At 40.1% G+C, this 11,231-nt stretch overlaps 1 pseudogene; it reads right to left on the reverse strand.

The window, feature by feature from the left end:
• Nucleotides 1-7,136: 7,136 nt before the first annotated feature.
• LOC129025430 (heat shock protein HSP 90-beta-like) lies at nucleotides 7,137-8,158 on the reverse strand (annotated as a pseudogene).
• Nucleotides 8,159-11,231: the final 3,073 nt, after the last annotated feature.

Below are 11,231 nucleotides of genomic sequence, written 5' to 3' on the forward strand. Positions count from 1 at the left end.
GCTACAGTCTCATTGATCTATTCCATCCCTGCCTGTTCTACCTGCTGACCCAGGCTTTAGCCCAGGCACACTCATGCCAAGGGGAACAAATATCTCCCATCTGGATATCTGTAATCTCATTGTAAAAATTTCAATCCTTTTTGTGAGTCATTTCCTTGGGTTTTTTTTTAATCACCTGTAGGGGCGACATATGGAGTTCTCAATCCTCAGAGAAGTTCATCAGATTTAATTTTTCATTCCTTAAGAAATCACCAGCTTACCTGGTAACTCAACGAGCTTTAATTGGGGACTACAAGGGAGGTGGATCTGGGTATGTGCTGATAGCCACTCACAGCTTTGCTAAGGGTGAGTGTTTGGGGTCTCCATCACAAACTTTACTCCAGGCATCATCTTAACTACTTATCACAGCCACTCTCCCAAGTCAAAGAAACACTTTGCAAATGCATATTCACTGCACATGGTCCTTCTCCAAGAGAAAAGAACGGCCCCCAGTTAATTGTACAAGCAGCTAAATGTCAGGAGCAATCACTGAGATGAGGGTGGCTCATCAAAGCAAGTCAGGAAAGAGGAGTCTTATTTAAAACCTAAATGGGGTTCTGAAAGGCAGACCCTGAGAAGAGCGATTTCTGGGCTGATTTCACTTTAATGCAAAGATCCACTCTTTGCTCTTACTCTCTATGATTATTTTATACAAATTACATTACATCAATTCCTTGAGAAATACAGGTGTAAGCTGCATTTCCATTTCCTAGAATTGAAAATGACTTCGGAGGGGCTCAATTTGAATTTTTAAAATCTTCTTTAAACATTCATATGTTCTGGAGGCAATAGATGCGAATACAGAGACACATTGCCTTGGTTGACAGTTTCAAAGTCTATAACATCAACCTGTAACCTTATATGCTAAAGAAATCTGTTTGCCCAAGGAAGTTTAACAACTTCCCCTTGGAAAGGCAAATCATCAGCATATTTCTATAAAAGTGAATTAATTTGATACCACAAGGAAAAAATGCCACCCTGGGTTTTTAATTAGTTATCACATCTGTTCCGATTCTGAATTTAAAACTGAATGTTTAGTGTCAGTACGCAATGTCGCGGTCACTTTAACTCAGGAGAGTTAAAAATTTGCTGTCTCTATGACGTTAGAACTGAGCACTGCAAGAACTGTCCTCTCATCCCAATCCTGCTCTTTAAAGCCACAGACAGAAACATCTTTGAATTAGTGTATTCATTTTCTAGGTCTGCTATAACAAAGTACCACAAATTTGGTGGATTTAAGCAACAGAAATTTATTCTCTCCCAGGTCTGCACGTCAGAAGTCCAAAATCAAGGTGTTGTCAGAGCCATACTCCCTCCCAAGTCTGTAGGGTGGATCCTTCCTTGCCTATTCCAGTTTCTGGTCACCCTAGGCATTCCTTGGCTTGTGTCAGTATCACTGCAATCTCTGCCCTATCTCCACGTGGTCATTTCCTCACCGTGTGTCTTCTGTCTTCACATGGTGTTTTTCTCTTCTTATAAAGACATCAGTCACATTGAATTAGGGCTCACCCTAATGACCCATTTTACCTTGATTACATCTGCAAAGACTCTATTTCCAAAAAAAGGTCATAGTCACAGGTACTAGGGATTAGGACTTCAACCTATCTTTTGGGGGGACCCAGTTCAACCCATAATAGAAGGTAGCCCAGATAAGGGGTTCAAAACATTATTGTAAATATCATAAAACCTGCAAAGCTACTACAACAGCTTTGCAAAGTAACATTTGCAGAGCCTAGAGCAAGCATATGAATGCAGTCTCACATACCGTAGTCTAAAGATATAGAATTTACGAATCAAGCTACACCAACAGCTTGGCATACCTTCCCACCCAGCACCCCACACCCTGGGGACCATCATTCCCTTGGATAGGCTAAAGAAACCTAAGTTTACCCCAAGGTCAGCTGTGTCTGTGAGTCTAAATACCAGAATGGGTCTTGTGGGACAGGGCATGGTAGAAGCTGGACCCAAGTCAAGGATGCCTAGGCAGTGTCAGGGTGACTGAATCTGCCCCCAGATCGACCAAGTCAAGCTCCCCAAGGAGCCGGGAAGGACACTTTCACAGCTCAAGATTTCCAGACAGTTCTAAGCATTTTCCAAAACACCACCACCCAAGCAGAGGGGGAGGAGGGAACAGTTATTTGGGGCACCCCATCTGCCTAATCACCCACGTTGGGTGATTTAGAACAGCCAACTTAATGTGTTTTTTTCTTAATTTTAATTTTTTTTTTTAGAGATGGAGTCTTACTCTGTCGCCCAGGCTGGAGTCCAATGGCTGATCATAACTCACTGCAGCCTCAAACTCCTGGGCTCAAGAGAGTAGCTGGATCTACAGGTGTACCACACTGTGCCAGACTAGAATGGCCATCTTCAAATGAAAGCAGCCAATCTTCCTCTGGTTTCCTGGGGTGGAAGCTGTCTCCCCACCCTCCACCACACACACACACACACACACACACTTACAGGTTCTCAGCCCAGAATCCTCTGACCTGGGAGGCCTAGGAGAGTACATCTCTCTCCCATAATTCCCAGTAACTTAATCAGTTATCGCACTTACAAAAAGTCTGTAAAAATATTAAAAATTCATCAAACTTTAAAACATTTCAAATTTTATGAGTTCAAAAACATACCAAAAGTCATTGTCTTTCATTGCTTGTGGTGTATGGGGTCTTATAAGGTGTGGGGCCCAGGGCAGGGGCCCCTGGTGTCCTGGTCTGGGAGGGCAGCACTGCTACCTAGTTGTGATGCAGCTATTCAAAAGAATTCCGGTTCCTTTGCAAGCCCTAGAGGGACATACAATTCCCTCAGTGCCCCAACCTTGAGCAAAAGTCAGCCCCAAATCATCTCACCACTAGGGGCCAGAATTGGTTACTGAGGCAAGTCTGATGCCACCAACTGAACTGCTGGGGGCAGATGGTGCCGGGTTCTTCGGAATCCCTGCAAGCAAGCCACCTGTTCCGCTTGGTTCCTGGGCAGGGCAACCTAGGTTGAAACGCTTTAGTGGAACCCCGAAGAAGCTGTGTGAGGTTCTGAGGTCCTGATATAAGAAAGAGTCCCAGGCTTGGAGTGAAAAGAGATCAGATCCTACTCTTCCTCCTTTCCTCAAGTAGCCATATGAACTTGGGTGTGGCATTTATATTCTCTAAGCCTCGACTTTCCCCTGTAAAATGGAAATAATAAATCATAATATCTCTCCAGCATATGTCACAGAGGGTTGCTTCTGCTCTTGCACCATACACTGGGTTTGTTGGGTCATGACATCTTGTAGCTGTCATTAAGGAGCTATAATTTCCACTAAGAAGTTAGAGTCCTAGAATGGTTTACCCTCCAGGCCTAATAAATTCAAGCTTAGATGATGATGATGATAACAATATAATATAATCAATTAATATTTTATGTAAATACCAAAATAATACTGATAAAACAAGGGCAGGTTCTTTTTTTTTTTTTTTTTTTTTTTGAGACAGAGTCTCGCTCTGTCACCCAGGCTGGAGTACAGTGGCACAAACACAGCTCACTGCACCCTCGACCTCCCGGGATCAAGTGATCCTCCTGCCTTAGCCTCCAGTGTAGCTGAGACTACAAGCATGCACCACCATGCCTGGGTAATTTTTTTTTTTTTTTTTTTTTTTTTAGAGATGAGGTCTTAAAACTATGTTGCCCAGGCTGGCCTTGAACTCCTGGCCTCAGGTGATCCTACCCCTACCCTGGCCTCCCAAAGTGCTGGGATTACAGGTGTGAGCCACCATGCCCAGCCCAAGGGCAGGTTCTGTTTGATGAAGGGGGTAATCGTTTATGTGATATAATATAAAGGGAGAGGTGCTAGGAAAATCCCCAATATAAACATAATACCTCTTCTGTGCTGTTGCCTACAGTTCAATTATCAGAGTATTTTTTTCCTTTGGTTGAGTCATGCCCACTTCTCATGTCCCACTTGAAAAGCCATAAACTTACTAACATGTCAGTACAAATGTGCTTATCACACAGTGCACTTTCCAGAGAGGTGACAAGCCCAAAAGACCCCCGTGCCCAGGAAGGGGTGGGGAGTTATGGGAGAAGAAATGAGTTAGGGAGCAGAAAGCAGGATGGGGGGCTGGTTAAAAGACAGACCAAAGGAAAACTGAAAGACCCCTCAAAGGTAGTTTCTACCAACCTCATACTTCACAGCCTCACAACCTGGCCCAGTCTCAGGACAAATGGATATATATATATGCACTTATACAATTATATACGTAAATTACGCGTGTGGGTGTACTTTTTTCCCAGCACACTGATGTTAAGGGAGAAATGAAAAATACGATGTAAGTAGATAACGCCTAAAAAGTAAGCATCACGAGTGAGCTATATAGACAGGATTTCCAGGAAGCTAATCATATCTCACAAAGAAATTGAGATGCCCTCTTTATCTTTATCTGAAAAGAAAGTCTTTCCAGCTATAATAAACCTATAATTTAGAAGAGCTCAAAAAGTCTTCTAGCTTTGTTAGTGAAAAGCAACCTGTCTTTAAGTGCCCCAGGTCATGTCCTCTTTTCTCATCTCAAATTATTCTGGGACAATCAAAAAGAAAGTGATCTACATCTGTTTACCTTGCTGAAAAAAAGAAAAATGTCAGAGCTGCCTGCCAGGAGTTTTTTACAGTGTAGTTCCTCTTAGACACAGGAAATGGGGAGAAAGTCGCTGTCATTTAACAGATATTAATTTTGACCAGCCATGAATGAAACTTCTGCTGCTCCTGAAAAATATGTGTAGCTTGCCATGCCCTCAGACATGTGATTGAAATCAATTCTCCACCTGTCCATGACTTTTGCCATGTGGTTTTGCCATGGAAAAATCACTAAAGCATCTCACTAAAGCAGCAGTCTATCTTTGCCCCTTCAGTCTGAGCCCCACCTGTAAAGGGCCTGAGAGTAAATAGTTGAGGCTTTGCAAGCAAGACTGTCTCTTTTGCAACTACTTGTAGCACAAAAGTGGCTATAGAAAATATGTGTATAAATGGACATGAATGTATTCCAATGAAACCTTATTTACAAGAGCAGATGGCCGGCCAGATTTGGCCCACAGCCATAGTTTGCCTACTTCTATCCTAGACACACTATTACCATAGCAATAATAGCTAATGATCATATTGACAAGAACTTACTTATGTCATTGTGATGTAGTGTTCCCTTCACCCAGAAGGCTCTGCCCACCTGTGCTTGTTGTCAATATCCTTTTTCTTTATGTCTTACACTCCTCTTCCAAGAAGCCTGAGACTGCTTACCTTAGAAGAGTGTTCTAATCACCTATTTACTCATCCTTCTCCTTCATCACACTAAAAGTGTCTAAAAGCAAGGTTATGTCTCAATCACTTTTATATACCCAGAGCCTCGTGGAGAACCTAGACCATAGAAGATGCTCAGTAAGTGAATGTGAAGTGAATTAATTCAAGGAAATACAATCACTTCAAGAGAATGAGAGGACAAGCCACAAACTAGGAGAAAATGTTTGCAAAAGACAGATCTGATAAAGAACTATAATCCAAAATACACAAAGAACTCTTAAAACCCAGCAATATGGAAAATGAACAATCCAGTTTAAAAAATGGGCAAAAGATCTGAACAGACATCTCACCAAAGAAGATATGAAGATGGCAAACAAACATATGAAAAGATGCTCCATATCATCTGTCATCAAGAAAATGCAAATTAAACCAACAATGAAATAGCACTACATACCTATTAGAATGGTGAAAATCCAAAACACTGATAACACCAAATGCTGGCAAGAATGTGGAGCAACAAGAGCTCTCATTCATTACTAGTGGGACTACAATATGGTACAGCCACCTTGGAAGACAGTTCAGCAGTTTCTTGCAAAACTAAACATACTCTTACCATACCATCCAGCAATCACAAGCAGAAAATTTATGTCGACACAAAAACCTACATACAGATGTTTATGGCAGCCTTATTCATAATTGCCAAAATTTGGAAGCAACCAAGATGTTCTTCAGTACCTGGATAAATGGTGGTACGTCCAGACAATGAAATATTTTTCAATGCTAAAAAGAAATGAGCTATCAAGCTATGAAAAGACAGGAAAGAACCTTAAATGCATATTACTAAGTGAAAGAAGCCAATCTGAAAAGTCTACATACTGTATGATTCTAACTATATGACATTTTGGAAAAGGTGAAACTATGGAGATGGTAAAAAGGTCAGTTGTCTCCAGGGGTTGGGAAGAGGGAGGGATAAATAGGCAGAGCACAGAGGATGTATAGGAATGTGAAAGTATTCTGTATGATACTGTAATGGTGGATCCATATCATTATACATTTGTCCAAACCCATAGAATGTGCACCACTAACAGTGAACCCTGATGCAAACTACACTTTGGATGATAACGACATGTCAATGTAGGTTCATCAGTTGCAACAAATGAACCACTGTGGTGTGGGATATTGGTAATGGAGGAGGCCAGATGTGGTACAGGGGAAGGGGACATATGAAATTCTATGCTTTCTGCTTAATTTTGCTGTAAAATGAAAATTGCTCTAAAAAGTCTATTTTTAAAAATGCACATGCAATTACATATCATTGTTGCAAGTCTTTACTCAGCCTCTTCTATGGCCCTTATTCTCAGGAGACACTGAAAGCTAATTACTTGATTAGACAATGGCTCCTTAGATCTGACAAGGTCGAAGCACAACCAAAAGCACAAGTGACAAAAGAAAAAATAGATAAATTGGGCTTCACCAAAATTAAAAATGCTTGTGCTGCAAATGTTACTATCAAGAAAATCAAAAGACAACCCACAGAACAGGCAAGTGTTTTTTTTTCCACATAAAAACGGCATCTGCTTTATTTGGTATACTTTCATTTCAGAACAAAATAAACAAAAAAGCACAATACACAACATCCAATATCCTGTTATAAAAGTAGAAAGAGAATGGGGCTTAAGGCTCTTGTTTCCTGCCTTAGACACACGGACAGGAGAGAAAAAACACTAGACATCAGCAGAGGGAGCCAGGTGGGATAAGGCCACTCAAGGCCACGGGACAGAGCCACTCAAGGAACCATGGGGACACTATACAAGGGCACAAGGTTTCCAAATATAAACTCCTAGTCTACTTCTTCCATGTAAGACCCATTCTCCTCACCCTCAAACAGGGGTATCTCATCAGAAACAACAGCACTGGGTTCCTCTGTTGTCACTTCATCTTCATCAATACCTATACCTAGCTTGATCATGTGGTAGATGCAGTTGGAGGGTCTGGGGATTCTCAAGGGAGAGAAGCCAGAAGAAAACAGAGCAGTTTCAAACAGCAGCACCACCAGGTCCTTGACAGCTTTGCTGTTCTTGTCTGTCTCAGCCTTCTGCTGCAGCGTCTCCACAATGGGGTGGTCGGGTTGATCTCCACGCGCTTTTTGGCCACCATGTAGCCCATTAGAGAGTTGTCTCCAAGTGCCTGAGCTTTCATGATTCACTCCATATTGGCTGTCCAGCCATAGGTGCTGATCACAATGCAGCAGGGTGAAGACACAAGCCTATTGGAGGTTGTCACCTTCTCAACCTTCTTATCTAAGATTTCTTTCATGAGCTTGCAGAGGTTCTCAAACTTTGCCTTGCTCTCCTCCATTTTCTTCTTCTCCTCTCATCCTCAGGTAGCTCGACCTGAGGTAATAGAGACCAGGCTTTTCTTACCAAACTCCTTGACCAGCTAGCTGCACGCAGTACTCATCAGTGGGCTTGGTCTAGTATAACACCTCGAAGCCCCACTTTGAGAGGTGTCTACCTGCTCTTTGCTCTCACCAGTGATGTAATAGATGGACTTCTGTGCCTCCTTCATATGAGAGAGATACTCTGACAGAGACGTCATCTCATCTTCTTACTAGGAGCTGTGATAGCACAGCAGCTCAGACAGACGTCCCTGGTTAGTGGAGTCCTCATGGATCCCAAGGTTTAGATTTTTAGAGAATGCCTCACAGAATTTCTTGTAATTCTCCTTCACTTCTGCCCGCTCAGAGAAGGGCTCAAGCCACTTCTTAACAACGTTTTCATGAATGACTTTCAACATTTCGCTCTGCTGGAGCACTTCTCCGGAGATGTTCAGGGGCAGATCGTCAGGGTCCAATAGTTCAAATAATTAAAAAGGGAAAGAGATTGACAGCAAAACTAACTATTAAAAGGAGTGCATTCAATTTGCAATTGCAGATATGGAACCAAACTAAGTGCCCAACAACCAACAAGTGAATAAAGAAAATGTGGTATATACACACCATGGAATACTACTCAGCCATAAAAAGGAATAAAATAATGTCTTTTGCAGCAACTTGGATGGAGGTGGAGGCCATTATTCTAAGTGAAATGACTCAGGAATGGAAAACCAAATATTGTATGTTCTCACTTATAAGTGGGTGCTAAGCTATGAGGATGCAGAGGCATAAGAATGATATAATGGACTTTGGGGACTGTGGAGGGGGAAGTTAGGAGGGGGTGAGAGGTAAAAGACTACATATTGGGTACCGTGTACACTGCTTGGGTAATGGGGAGAGCAAAAGTCTCAGAAATCACCACTAAAGAATGTATCCATGTAACCAAAACCACCTGTACCCCCAAAACAATTGAAATAAAAATTAAAATTAAGAGTGCATTAAGTAGATATTTTTAGGAAAAAAACATATAATCTCTTATCCCCACCAATGTTATACAGTCTTAGTAGCAAGTAGAATATATATAATTGTAATTGTTGCAAAATTGTTTTGTGTACTCTAAAAGTAAACAAAATAAGCTTTGAGAACTGTATTTAGTTTTTTGTTATCTAAAAAACACCTCAAAAACACTGCAGCTATGAAAATGGTGGAGAATTTCCAGGCCAATTTCTGCATGAAAGCCTGACCCTGTAGGGCTAAGGGGAAAAGCAAAGCCTCAAAACTTCTGGAGTCCTTTGTACCCTCACCAATAATGCAAACACTTGCCCTCAATTCCATGGCCTCCCTAGGCCAGAAGAACTGACACTGAAGTCCAAGGCACACAGAAAAGGGGGTGTCCTGGGGTAAGGGTGGGGCCAGATCTAGATCTGCCTGCCCCACTTCTCACCGAACCCCCATCGCCACCACCAAGCCTCTTGGAACTGCTCTGATCTGAGCCAGAGCATCAGGAACGTCAAATGTCAAATCAAGCTTGAAGCAGCTAACTTTGAAGGATAGTTATCTACTTTAAATTTTGGATGTTTTAAAAATATTTAAAACAAAAGTCATCTCTGTAATCCCTTTTCAGCCATTTTTTAATCTTCTTTTGGACTAAGACAGGTGTTTAAATCAATAATTTAAAGAAACTTGTGTATATATATAAAAAATATTAGAAATGACAATCAAAAAGTTCAACTTTAATTAACCACTTCATTGGTTGTGAGTTTCACTTCCTAGCAGTCATCCACTAATTAACATTTGTTAATCTCCATAGCAGAGTGAACAGACCCAAAAGTCACAAAAAAAGTCCTTTGACTTAAAAAGGAGAAGAATTTATTTCCTTTAAAAGAAAGAGCAAAGACAAATACCGTGGGATCTTACTTATGTGTGGAATCTAATAAAGTTGAACTCATGGAAGCAGAGAATAGAATGGTGGTTACCAGGGGCTGTGGGTGGGGCAGATGTTGGTCAAAGAGTACAAAATTTGTTAAGCAGAAGGAATAAGTTAAGAGGTCTATTGTGCAACATGGAGACTGTAGTTAATAACAATATATTATATACTTGAAAATTGCTAAGAGAAGATTTTGTGTTCTTACCACAAATAAATAAGTATTTAAGGTAATGCATATGTTAATTAGCTCAATTTAGCCATTCCACACAATGTAGACATAATTCCAAACCTCATGCCATACACTATAAACATATACACAATTATTTGTCAATTTAAATAAATAAATAAGGAGTGGCAATTTGATTAATCAAAAATGGGGGAGGGGGGATTTATACTAGATCCAGTCAACCAATAGTCAGGCTTTGTTTCCAGCTAATTAAATAGTAGAAAAGAATATGGTTTCCACCCATTCGACAACAGTATGATAAGCTAAGGAGTCACGACAAAATGCGATTAATTTCACTATCTTTTCAATCATTTCAATTGTTTGGTTCTATTCTATATGATTCTTTATTCAAGTTTGGTTCTATTCTATATGATTTTTTTTCTTTTTAATTTTACTCCCAACATTTTTATCCTTATTATTAGGAACGTCACAGTTCCTAAAACATTGTCTTCTGGCTGAAGTGTGAATTTTGCAAGTATAGTTTGTCGATATTAACTAGAAAAGAAAACATGATCCTACATAGTCACATGGGACAGTAACAAAAGAATATGGAAAGATGCTTTTAGGAAAAATTGCCAAAGACTTGGAAATGGGTAAAAGATTACTGAGTGTCCTTTCAGTGAAGTGCTGCATATTATCTAAATGACCATCCCAGGATTGTCTGGCTCTATCCAGGTATGCACCTTTGACTGATTGTCTTCCTACTATTTAGGCTATTTTGTAACTCTGTAAGGGTAGAAGTTAAGCTATAGAAAACTGTTAGTAAAGCAAATAATTATTATCCATTGAAATGCAAATACACTGTATCTAGAAATATAATGAATTTCTGCCCTGTAGAAAGAATAATCTCGAACATTACATTTCATTGCCATACAAGACAGCAACATCCAACAAAATATATGTACAATGCAAGCCACAGATGTAATTTTACATTTTCTAGTAGCACACTGAAAAAGATAGAAAGAGGTGAAATTCATTTTAATAATATATTTTATTTAATTCAATTATGTTCAAAATATTATCATTTCAACAAGTAGTCAACATAAAAAATACTGAGATAGTTTACATTCTTTTTTTGTATACTATGCCTTTGAAATGCCTAATGTACTTTATATTTACAGCACATCTCAATTCATGCTAGCCACAATTCACATGCTCAACAGTCATATGGTTAGTGGCTACCATTTTGAACAGTGCAGCTATAGTTTTTCTTTGTCTGCACAGGTCTGGATAATTCAACTATTACATCTCCCCATGCAACTATTTGTTAAAACACTTTCGGTGTCAACCCTAGATATTTCTTCAGCTCCTACTATGTTCCTGGCTGTTTGCTACTTATTAGGATGGGTATAAAAACTATAATAAATGTCCCCTGACCTCAAAAAGTAAGATGAGGTAAGACATATAA

Source organism: Pongo pygmaeus, chromosome X (genome assembly GCF_028885625.2).
Source record: "Pongo pygmaeus isolate AG05252 chromosome X, NHGRI_mPonPyg2-v2.0_pri, whole genome shotgun sequence".
In the NCBI taxonomy this organism is placed as follows: Eukaryota; Metazoa; Chordata; class Mammalia; order Primates; family Hominidae; genus Pongo; species Pongo pygmaeus.